The sequence below is a fragment of the Equus przewalskii genome, chromosome 4, assembly GCF_037783145.1.
Source record: "Equus przewalskii isolate Varuska chromosome 4, EquPr2, whole genome shotgun sequence".
NCBI classification, from domain to species: domain Eukaryota; kingdom Metazoa; phylum Chordata; class Mammalia; order Perissodactyla; family Equidae; genus Equus; species Equus przewalskii.
Window position 1 is genome coordinate 94,788,379 of NC_091834.1, and position 12,195 is coordinate 94,800,573.

Here is a 12,195-nt window from a genome sequence, read left to right on the forward strand (position 1 = left end):
CAAGTCAGAAGGAACCCTATACCACGGAGAATCTGCATGGATGAGGGGTAGTGACATCCTAGGCCGGCTCATCTGTCCATTGGAGAAGAGCCTCTGATCTCCCTCACTCATTCCTGTGGATCAGAGCATTTAGCTGGGACAACTCCCTCTTGCCCTGACCCTCCCATGAGCCTCAACCTCTTTTGTGTGACTTTTTGTGTCCTGGGAGCAGGTGAGTTCTGGAATCAGAGGCAACCTCTCCTGGGTTTGCAAAGTCCCAGCTCCAACACTTTCCCTTTCCTTTGTGGATCCAAGTTACTCCTTAAGACTTGTCTTTACCTTGTGTCTGCCTCTCCAATAGGCCCCATGGACGCTGCAATCACCCAGAAACCAAGATACCACATTACACAAACAGGAGACAAGATAATCCTAGAATGTTCTCAGAATATGAACGATGTTTCAATGTTCTGTTATCGACAAGACCTGGAACAGGGGCCGAGGCCAATCCATTATTCAAATGGTGTTGGCAGCACTGATGTCACAGAAGGGTACAGTGTCTCTGGAAACAACAGTGAGGATTTCCCCCGACCCTGGAGTCAGCCAGCACCAACCAGACCTCTCTGTACCTCTGTGCCAGAAGCGAAACCACAGTGCTGCACAGCCAGCTACTCTCTGCACAAAAAGGACAGCCACAAGCATGAGGGACGTTCCTTCCCGAGGCCCCTGTCTCACCAAGGTAACAACTGTCCATATGAAGCTCTCACCAGACTTCCAAGCAAGGGGATCTCAGACAGAGGGGCCTCCCACAACTGTGCAACATGAACCTTAGCATGAACTGAAGTCCGTCACTGTGAAGCGTGTGTGTGTGTGTGTGAAAATGCAAATAGCACTTAATGTTATTTCACTCAGTTCATAATGTTCTGGTGATTGAGTAAAACAGAAGAACAGCAGTGTCCAACATGAACTTTATGTTTCATTTTCTTTTCAGTGGAGTACAAAGCAGAAAGCAGCTGAGTAGCTTTAAACTCCCTGAGTGACCTGGATTCTCCAAGTCTAAAATTATTATATAAAGTTGCCTTGGGCTTCAAAACCATTGACTATGAAGCAATGATTCTCCGAAGGAAAAAATTCGGAATAACAAGTTATAAAACTCACAAGTAAACAAAGCACTAAGGGGAAATTTCAGCAGATGCACCAAACAGCAGCATGAGACCCAAAGATGATCAAGTGCAGAATTATCCAGAGACCACAAACTAAGTCTCTCCCCGTGGGCACAGAGCGGAGTTGGAGTCTTCTGAGGCTGTGGAGGGCAGGTTAAGGAAGGAAGCTAAGTCTTACCATTCCTTTGGCTTGGATTAAGATTCATGAGTTCCTCAATTTTTTCTTGTAAAATATTACAAAATGATATGGGCAATACTTTTATTTATCCCCAGCCTGTATCTCTTCTTGGCTCCTTACAGGTAGCAGTCTGCAACCACACATTTCTTAACTCGGGATCCATTAACTCCAAGACTGGGACGTCCATAGTTGGGCTTCACAGGACGTGCAATCCCCATGAGCTGCTGCTGACCCATGAGCTTCTGCTGTGCGCTGTGCACCCTGGGAGTCTGCCCAGGAAGTGCTGGCTCACCTAGGACCTACTCGCACCGCAGGAGCAGGCTGCTTGCTTGGCAAAAACTCACTTCTCTAATTGGCCAATCAGCTGAAAGCCTAAATAAAAGACTAAATGGTGAAACGGAAGAATGATTGATTTGCCAATTAAGGAGTTCACAGCAGTTCAGGATTCATGCAAAGATTTCAACAGCCTTTGAAAATTCTTTTTTTTGAAGTTTTTGTTTGGTTACAGCTTTCCCCCAGCCATTGATCCTCAGCAGTTTCTCTGAAAACTTGTTGAGCCAGCTTATTTTGATGCCAAATTTGGATGCTGTAAATTTCAGTCACTGAGAACTTGCCACATTCTCAATATTTTATGGATGTGAGTACTCATGTCTTCTCTTATTTGTGTGTGATTCACTTCTAAACGGGACTTCATGGAACAGAAGCATAATCGTATATGACTCCCATCTTTTATGCAATTTGTTTACTTATGTTTTAATGATATTTGATTAAGATATTGAGAGTAAAATACTTAAATTAATACATGGATAGTTTGGTAAATTTTGACAAACGCATACACCCGTGCGACCATGACTGAAATCAAGATAGGGAATGTTTCTATCACCCCAGAAAATGTCCTCATGCTCCTTCTCAATCAACTTATTTCCCAGAGCTATCCACTTTTCTGATTTTTATCACCATAGTACTGTCTATTCTTATCTTCATATAAATGGGCCATATAGTAAATACTCTTTTTTGATTGACTTCTTTTTCTCAAAACTTAATGTTTTTGAAATGTACTCATGTTGTGTATATCAACAGTTTAGTCTTCATATTGCTGAGCATTATTCTGTTGTTTATCACAATGTGCTTCTCCATTCTCCTATAGATGGATAACCGGGTTTCTCCAGTCTTCAACTATTATGAATAAAGCAGTTCTGAATGTTCTTGTACAGGTCTTTGTGAATAAATGCATCTATTTCCTTTGGGAATAGGCATAAGCGTGGAATCACTGATTCATAGGATAAGACGCATGTTTGCCATTGTTAGAAACAGTTGATCAGTTTCCTTAAGTGGCTGCACCAATTTACATCAGCGAGAGATGGGAGTTCCCCTGGCTCCACATTCTCACCAACTTTTGGCATCTCTGTCTTTACATTGTTAGCCATTCTATCACGTGTATAGTGGTATCTCATCTATTTTTCACTGATGAGTCAAAATATTTACTTCTTTCATAAGCTTTTTGGCCATTCCTATCTTCTTTTGTGAAGTGTCTGCTTTTAAATTTGTCCATTTCTAAAAATGGGGTTGCCTTTATATTGTTGATTTGTAGGAGATATTTTTATATTCTAGATTCCATTAAATACACCGAGTCTGTCTTCTCCCAGAGTGCCTTGCCTTTTCACTTTCTTAATGTTGCCTTTTGGTGAACTGAAGTTTTAAATGTTTATAAAGTCTAATTTACCATTTTTTCTTTCACACTTAGTGCACTTTGCAGCCTGTCTAATGCAGGTTTCCCTACCCTAAAGTTATGAGTTTTGCCTATTTCTTGCCCTGTAGCTCCACTGTAATAACATCATTCTTCATTCTTTGTCATCAGCTGAAAATCCCCCTCAAATCACAAATGAATCATCCCAACATCTGCCCACAGCTTCTTATCTCACCACATCTGTTCTTTGACATCATTGGGATCTCCTATCCCTTGGTAACTATTCTTTCTTTTCGTTCCTTGGGGACATTCTGTATTTTCATTACCTCACACTAGAGTAGATTTGATGACGTTACATTTTTTTAATCCTATCTTACAGCTAGTCTTCATTCTTTTACCATGATCTTCTGAGGTTGCCCTTACATTACAAAAATCCAAACCAGAATGAATGCATTGATCTCTTTTATTCATGGCAGCATCTGTGCGCTGGAAGAAAAAGTCACACACCTGCACAAACTGGTATGCTGACAAATTGAGTCACTAACCTTACCTGCCTTTACACTCTACTTTTAGATTCTATCATGGATCTCTTGCTAGCTCTCTTTCTCTTTATCCACAATTATTGTTTCGAATATTTAAAACTTTTCCCACTCTCCTTAAAAATTTGCCCACTTCTTCCCTTTTTGCCTCTTAAGCCAAAGGTGATCCCTGCAGCCGAGGGCAGTGCCCAGTGAGGGGCACACGCTGTGGGATCAGAGGGAAGGTTCTGAAGAGGGATGTGTATCTGCGATGTCCACTGCGTATATGAAGAAATCCCCGTGCTGTAGGCTTCCCGAGGGAGGAGTGGGTGAGGGCAGACAGTCATTCTCCCCTGGATCCTCTTCAGACGCTATGTCCCCACAGTTCACTATTTATTTTCACATTGCATATTTCTCCATGCTTCCGCTGTCTATCTCAGCAATGCTAATTGCAGAGCGTTAGAACTTCTGTTACTGCTAATTGCAGAATGTTAGGACTTTTGTTACTTTCTTTTTAAGGCAAAATACATTCTCTAGGCCTCATTTTCCCCTTCCTATGTCTATCAGTCAGGGTCCCAGCAGAATTGAGGAGGGACAATGAAGGTACTATCCATGAAGGTGAGACAGGGCTAAGAGAAGCCAGTCAGGGAAGAGAAGCAGATGGGTGGCTCTTACTCCCATTGGCCTGGAAGAAGCAGGACAGGTGTGGTTCCACGGGCAGTTGGCTCTGTGGCTTAGGGAGAGGGCTGCCTGCCAGGTGTCAGGCCTTGGCAGGGAACATCAGCTACTATGAAATATATCCAGCAAGAAGGGAGCCAAGGCATAGTTATTGTAAACCAGCACAGTTGCTGAGCTGCCTGCCTTACTCTCCTGCCATTGTCTCCCATGAGCAAAACTCAAATGCGAGGTAGAGGAGAGGGGAGCCCAGTTAATATAATCCATAGAGGGTGGATCTGGAGAGGTGAACAAAAACTTTCCAGAACACTGCACCCAGGATGGGCTTGAGGGTGACGAATCCAAAATTGGCAAGGTCTGTGCTGTAAGCCAGTAAAGTCAGAAAATGGTTTCCAAGGCATCTTTACTCCTAGTAATTTATAGACAACTCTGGCCTCCTTTGGACCCAATCAGAGGGACTAAATCTTGGCGACTTTGCATCATGGCCACTCAGGGCAGGTGCTGGGAATAATGCCTGCAGAATAAAAATATAAAAACAAAGCTTGGTTTGAACCCAGCACCAGAGAGATGATTGAGGACACACAGGCAGAGCGGGAATAGAGAGGTTTACTCATAGACCCCTCACCCTCAGCTGACGTACTGGCAGGTGAGTTCAGCACAGAGCACTGCAGGCAGAAGGTGGGGTGAGGAGGGAGAGAGGGAGACCCAGCATCAGAACCCTGAGGCAAGAGGCACAGTGCTGCCCACTTGGCCATGACATGGACTCCAGGCTCCTCTGCTGGGAGACACTTTGTCTTGTGGGAGCAGGTGAGCCCTGTGGAAAGGAGATCATTGCTCTTCTAAGCTTTACCTTGCAGATAAACCATCAAGCTTGCTCCCGTGATCATTTTAGATCTGTGTTTCTCACAGCCAAGTGGAGGCTGGCGACACCCAAATTCCAACAAACCTGATCAAAACAACAGGACAGACAGTGACGCTGAGATGCTCCCCTATCTCTGAACACCTCGAGGTATCTTGATACCAACAGACCCTGAGTCAGAGCCCCTAGCTCGTCTTTGAGTTTTATGAAAATGTTCAAAGGGCAAAAGGAAACATTCTGGATTAATTCTTGGCACAGCAGTTCCGTGACCATCGCTCTGAGCTGAACATGAACGTCTTAGAGCTGTCGGACTCGGCCCTGTATCTCTGTGCCAGCAGCGTAGCACAGCCCTGAAGAGTCACCAGCATTCTGTGCACGAACCTCCCCGCCTTGGCTCTAACAGTGAGAGAGCACGCAGGCTCCACCTGGTTTCCCTGCTTCCAGGGAAATTTTTAGCCTTTCAAAGCCACTTCCTGTCCTGCTGAGCTCAGAGCTCTCCCAGCCAACCTACCAGAACCCAGGTTCTCATGTGTGCACTTAATGTTTCCACATCTCTCCCAGCATCATCCCACAGTTTGTCAAGTCCTGGGTGATGTCAATACAAGAGTGACAGCTGAGTCCCTAATGTGAGCTAGATTCTTTGTATATGTTACATCTGTTAAAGCTTTGCAACAATCATGCAAATCAAATATTTTTATACCCACTTTCTCAGGGACATTAAGTCATTTTCCCAGTGTCTCATGATGTAGAAGAAGCAGACCTGGGAAACCCGCTTGTCTGTTTATAAAGTCCATTCTTCTTCCACCTGCCCAGCTGCTCCATCATTAGCCTCTCATCCTGGTCAGAAGGAGCAGAGGACCAGCCGTGTCACTGTGTGTCCTGCTGGGTAGCAGTGGAACGCTCAGACATCATCATGGTCATTACTGTGGCCTCTTCTGTGGCAACTTTATGAAACATATAGCTTCACACTGGTTCATTATCATTTGTACTCATTCCTCATGTCTTTTCTTAGTCTGCAGCTTACGTTTTCATTTTTTATGGTGTGTTTTGATGTACACGAGTTAAATTTAATGCAATCAAAATTATAAATAGCTTTCTTTGTGTGCCCACTCAACAAATTCTCCCTGCAATAAATGCCTGAAAATATTTTTTCCTTAATTCATTCTATTAAAATTTCTATTTTACTTTCCACAGGTAAGGCTAATGTACCCTGTGCCTATGGACCCTGCCTGGAGCTGGATTCCTCCCCAGGTCAGGCTCAGCTGGGCGAGCACCAGGGTCTGAGGGGATGCAACCTTCTCCTCCAGCCCCTTCTACAGCTCCGCCATTGGAGTGACCACAACTCAGGACTTTCAGAGGAATTCCTCTCACCAGCTGATAACATGAAAGAGAGTTTATCTGAAATTGGATACATGCAGACACCTGGACACCTCAGGTCTATGTTCTTTTCCCCAATGGCTTTTTATGAATCTGTCTTCCTCTCATTATTTTCATTTCAGTCATAAGCTTTTGTCCATGTTGTATCTGCTCCTGGTTGTCCCTGCTCTGTCCCTGCGCCCTCATCTCTGCTTCAACCACACTGGCCTCGCTTCAATTCCTTCCTCATATGCATCCTGCTCCTCCCGACAAGAAGGCTTCTCTACTCCCAGGCTATGTTCTCTCTGTCAGCACAGGTCTCTCCTTTGGTGTTCTCCTGCTCCATATCTCAGATTAACCACCACCTCCTTAGGGAAGCGTTTCTTCACGTATTAGCGGTCAAATCCCCTACTTATCAGGACGTGTAGCTTACACTATTCAGCAGCATTTAGCACAGTTGTTGTTTTACATGACCTTGTGTGACTATTCAACAGAAGCCCCTCCCACCCTAGACTGTAGACCTCATTTTGTAGGGATGTGAATGTCTTTATTCTCCATGTTATTCCCAGTACCAACAGCAGTTCTGGGCACGAGTGGACAGTCTTTTGGGAATGACTGAATCATAGAAGACCACGCAGGTTCCCACTAAGGCCATCCCAGAGGTCTGAACAATCAACTGAGACCTTCCATCCCTTTGTCTCCTGAGATCAGGTGAATCTTGAGACAGATGACAAATCCCTCTCACGGGCTGTGTAACTGGCTCCCATGCCTTTCTGTAGGGCTGCCGCTTCGTAACTTCTCATCAGCTTCCTCGATTTGTCTCTTCCTTCAGTCTCCTTCCCTCACAACCACACATGGATTTTGGAGTCTCCCACATGGGAAACCTAATCACTGGCAGAATCATCAGAAACTGTATTCAAAGATGATGGAGAAGGAAACAGAATGGCTTCTCTCGTACATTAGGGAGGGTTTTCCCAAGGCACAAATTATCTCTTGGATAAATTAGAGGCCATGAGGCCTGATACCCTGAACTGTGTCATGGATGTCCACGTCCATGTATTGCTGGGCAATTCCAGAGACACAGAGCTGAGGTCACTGGTCCCTGTACCCCGGCTTCCTCCAGCCCACACCCTGACTGTGATGCAGGATGCTGTGCAGGGCCCTATCCAGGCTCTCCCTCCTTCACCGGATAGGAAAGCCTGTTTGTGACAGCAGAGTCTCCATTTATTGAGAGAGGCTATGTGTTAATCCTTGAAGAATTGTGAGAGTCTTTCTGGGTAGAAATAATCAAATACACAATCATCTAGTATGGCTCAAGGATAGACTAAAGTCCCAGTTTTGCCTGAATGATTCACATCAATGCCTTAGAGACTAATGTAGTTTCATCTCCTTAGGCAGTGAAGACCAAAAATAGACTACTTATTTCAAAGAATTCAACTTTAAAAAGACTGGAGTTAGAGCCTCCTCCCTAGGGACAGCATCTCTTCCCACTCATTTGTGAAAACCATATTTGAGAAAACTGTGACCTGTTCATGAACACTGGAATAACATCTCCTTCAACGTTGTAATGGTACTGCTACTTGAATTAAAAATAAAAGAGGAGCATTTCTAGAGACTGTGAAAATGTAAAAGTGTAACTTATTTTTATTGGGTTTGTTAAAACAGACACCAGATTGTGCTCCTTTGCCTTCCTTTTCAAATTAGGGGATTATTCAAAGCTTTTTCTAGAACAAGGGGTCAGAGCCTCCACTCCCTTGTGGTAGTGTCTTTCAGGGGTAGAAGCCACATTAATTCAAAGACAGGACAAACAAAATCAAATGTGTTGACCTCACTGCTCACCCACCTGACCAGGCAGAGGCCAGCCATGGGCACCTATAGTTTGCAATCTTTTACGATTGGCTTATTCAAAGTAAAAGGGTGTTTATAATACGTTCCATGGCCAGTGCCTTTCTGGACATTGCCCATGGAGAAATCACAAATTCTGCAACCCGATAAAGGACCTGAATTGAAAGCCCTCAGGTGGTGAAGCTGTTTTATAATTTAAAAATAGTCAACAGAGTATAAAGAAAATGTTAAATATTTTATAATCCTCTCACCTCTCTTAACACACTCCTATCCAACCCCACCGTTGGTGATTCATGAATATTAACACTTTGGTGTGTTTTTCAACACCCCTCTTCTCTATGATCATGCAAACTCGACTTCCCAAATGCACCTACAAAAGTGGGGCCACCTGCATTCATTAACTGCCACATGTATACTTTTTCCTCTTAATCTACTTGGACTTTATATTTTCAGATTGGTAGATAAAGACCTAACTTGCTCCTATTAGCTGCATCATATGGCTTGATGTGGCTAGACAGGTGCATTAATGTTATGTAATCATTGTCTTATACCTTTCCTGACTAATACCTAAGTGCTGCCAGATCTTCCCTAAAGTGACTGACTGGCCTCTGTGCTCCCAATCTCTCCCCACCCACCTGGTTGATGAGTCCGGTTCTCCCGTCTCTCAGTCCTGGAGTTCTGAGAGCTGCAGCCACACTCCCTGACATGAGGAGACAGGGAGGGAGGAAAGGATGGACGTTTATTAAGCCTACCACATGCTACAGTATCTCAGTTAGTCCTCATAAAACATCGTGAGGGGGCGTTCACTCTGTTTTACGTATGAGGAAGCTGAGGTTCAGAACGGTTAAGGGCCTTGGCCTCAGCATTGTTCTCAGAGCTAATAAATGGTGCAGCCAGATTACAAATGATAATCTGTTTGCATCTGTGAATGAGGACATAGGAGCCACAAGTTCAATGGAAGCTGAGGAAGGGGAGGTCTACAGGCATTTGGGATTGTCAGTCTTCAGGTCAGTTACCAGAGCTAGGAGGGTCGGTGAGTGTCCTACACCACTGGAGGTACATGCATCATGACGTTGGCAAGGGACTGGGGCTAGAGGTGGTTGATCAGTGGCAGGGCCCAGAGATGCTGAGCTTTGATAAAATTATTCCTATCATGAGATGCAGCAGAGACACGAATGTGGATAATCCAGGGAAGGGAGCTCTGTGAGAAGCTATTGTTAAATGAGGGAGAGGGGAGAGGCAGCTAAGTGGTCGCTTCATATTTGTGAAATGTGGAGGAACAGTGTTAACTCACATCCAAGCTTGTTCTTATCAGTTTTGCTTTTTAAGTGGTTGGAAGGTGGGATGATTTATGTGGAAGGGAAGTTAACATCTATCCTATTCCTTTTCCTTGTGAAGGCTGGTGACAAAGAGAGAAATGGCGACACTGAAGGAGCCATTTAGTTGTTTAAGGGGGCACAATAATAAGCCACTCAGTGTTCAAGGAGACTCTCAGGGGCCAGAAATAGGTCCATTTTCCTGCTTAACCAGGTTGGAGGAATCTTCTCCTTGGGAAGGATTGAGACTGTTCTTCCGTATCTGAAGGGGCCCACCCATGGGGCTGTGAAAATTCTACTAGGAATGAAAATGAGAAATTAATTACTCACAACGCAGTCTGTTAGGAGCACTAAGAATCAGTTCAACCCCTTCCCAGTTTTATTAACTCTCTCCAGAATGTTAAAGGTAAAACACTTCTGACTGCTTCTGAAAGTAAGGCTTTGGAACATTAATTTATTTTAGAATTGACTTAGAAAAACAGGAGGCACCATGATAAGTAGTTGAGGACAAAAAGCAGCATGGAGATTAATGAATTAATAGAGGGAATTGTCCTTTTACCTCCAGAAGGAATAGAAGATCCCAACTTAGGTGGGTACCTGCCAGAGGCACCATTTGATCCCTTGTGGCTTTGAATTGTGAATTCAAACTGCTTTCAGGACAGGGACATGACAACATTCCCATCCCCTCCCCCTAAGCCTGTACATGCATATCTCACTTCTGCACAAACCAGGGACAGGACCAGGTGAATACAGGAATGAGGTCGAAATAGGAGAGTTCAGAGGAAAGATGATCAAGGCAGCATTTTATACCTCAAATTTGAAGTGCTGTTGAAACATCCAAGTGGAAATGTCCAGCTGACAACATGAAAAGAACAAGAGAATTGAGAAGATTGGCCAGACAGGGAGCATGGCGCCCTGGCAACAGAACATTGGAGCTCTGAGAAGTGACAACGAAGGAATCTAACAGAATCAGGGTATATTTAAATCCACTTTGAATTACTATGTTTCATTATTTCTATGCTTCTCAATTTATCAATTTTAACATTTCTTATTATGCATGACAGTATTTTTTTTCTTTCTTAATGGTACATACTAGGATGGTACATCTTAGAGCTCCTGGCATCTTAGATGTAATTAATTAGTGTTAATTAATATCAGGTAATCCTGAGGCTCAGTGATGTCACTATGGGAACTGCCTTCTGGGTACAAGGGACGTCCCTCTTCCTCTGCTCATGTTCACAGCGACCGTGACCTACTGAACCTCCCATTCCTGCCCTGACTCTGCCATGGGCACCAGGCTCCTCAGCTTCATGACCTTCTGTCTCCTGGGGGCAGGTGAGTCCTCAGAAAACCAAGCAGTTTCACAGTGTGTGTGTGATGATTACAATGGTTTTCCTCATTCTGTTCCCAAATTCTGTCTCCACAGATCACACCGATGCTGGAATCTCCCAGTCCCCCAGGCACAGAGTCACAGAGAGAGGACAGGATGCAGCTCTCAAGTGTGATCCAATTTCTGGTCACACCTACCTTTACTGGTACCGACAGACACTGGGGCAGAACTTGGAGTTTCTGACTTACTTTCAGGATGATCTTGCATCAGACACATCAGGGATGCCTAATGATCGATACTCTGCCAAGAGGCCCGAGGGCTCCTCCTCCACTCTGAAGATCCAGCATGCAGAGCAGGGGGACTCGGCCTTGTATCTCTGTGCCAGCAGCTCAGCCACAGTGTGGCACAGTCACTTCCTTCCTCTCCACAAACCCCATGCGCTACCTCTCCGTATGGCTCCCAGAATCCTGAACAAAGGAGTTGCCTGCTCTTCCCTCATCAAGGGGAACAAGTGCTTTGGGATCCTCTATTCTTCTGACAGGAGGAGGTCAGGAAACAACCTTCCTCACACTGGGGCAGATGACGTTGGGTAGCGATAATTTTGGCTCGTGGTTTTCTGGGGTTCTTTATACAGTACAAGATTCTACAGTTGCAATTGGATATTAGAGTTTAGTCTCAGGTACAGTGAAATATTCTCTTGTAATACTATAAAGTTTCAGCACATTTATAATAAACTTCTATTGCTGAGTGTCAATAGCTCAGGCCACACTATGTCCAGGTGTGGGTTAGCCAATACGGAACCACGTTAAGGCCATACACAGCTACCAGTCTTCAAAATAAATAAATGAGAATCTTTAGTGAGAATTGCCATTGAAATCAATTATCCAAGCAATTGTCTACCACAGTAATGTACATTAAGTACGTCCATATATTGCTTTTTTATTTATCTTGACCATCCTGTATTATTCTGTATTTAATTTCCTTCTTCTTTAGTCTAGTTTTTTTGTTTTTTTTTTGAGGAAGATTAGCCCTGAGCTAACATCTGCTGCCTATCTTCCTCTATTGTATGTGGGATGCCTACCACAGCACGGCTTGACAAGCAGTGTATAGGTCTGCACCTGGGATCTGAACCAGTGAACCCCAGGCCACTGAAGTGGAACGTGCAAACTTAACTACTGCACCACTGGGCCGGCCCCTGTTCTCTAGTCTATTTTTAATAGAAATTTAATTTTAGCTTGGTTTAATAAAATATAACCTCGCTTGAGAAGATGTTAAAGGGAAGTGATTCAAAG

The 12,195-nt window shown here is 44.2% G+C and overlaps 1 long non-coding RNA gene across 1 annotated transcript; it reads left to right on the top strand.

Moving 5' to 3' along the window:
- The first annotated feature begins 10,440 nt into the window (after nt 1-10,440).
- On the top strand, nt 10,441-11,767 carry LOC103564099 (uncharacterized). Its single transcript, XR_011539285.1, has 3 exons — nt 10,441-10,547; nt 10,732-10,908; nt 11,000-11,767. It is a non-coding gene; the product is annotated as an uncharacterized lncRNA (long non-coding RNA).
- Nucleotides 11,768-12,195: the final 428 nt, after the last annotated feature.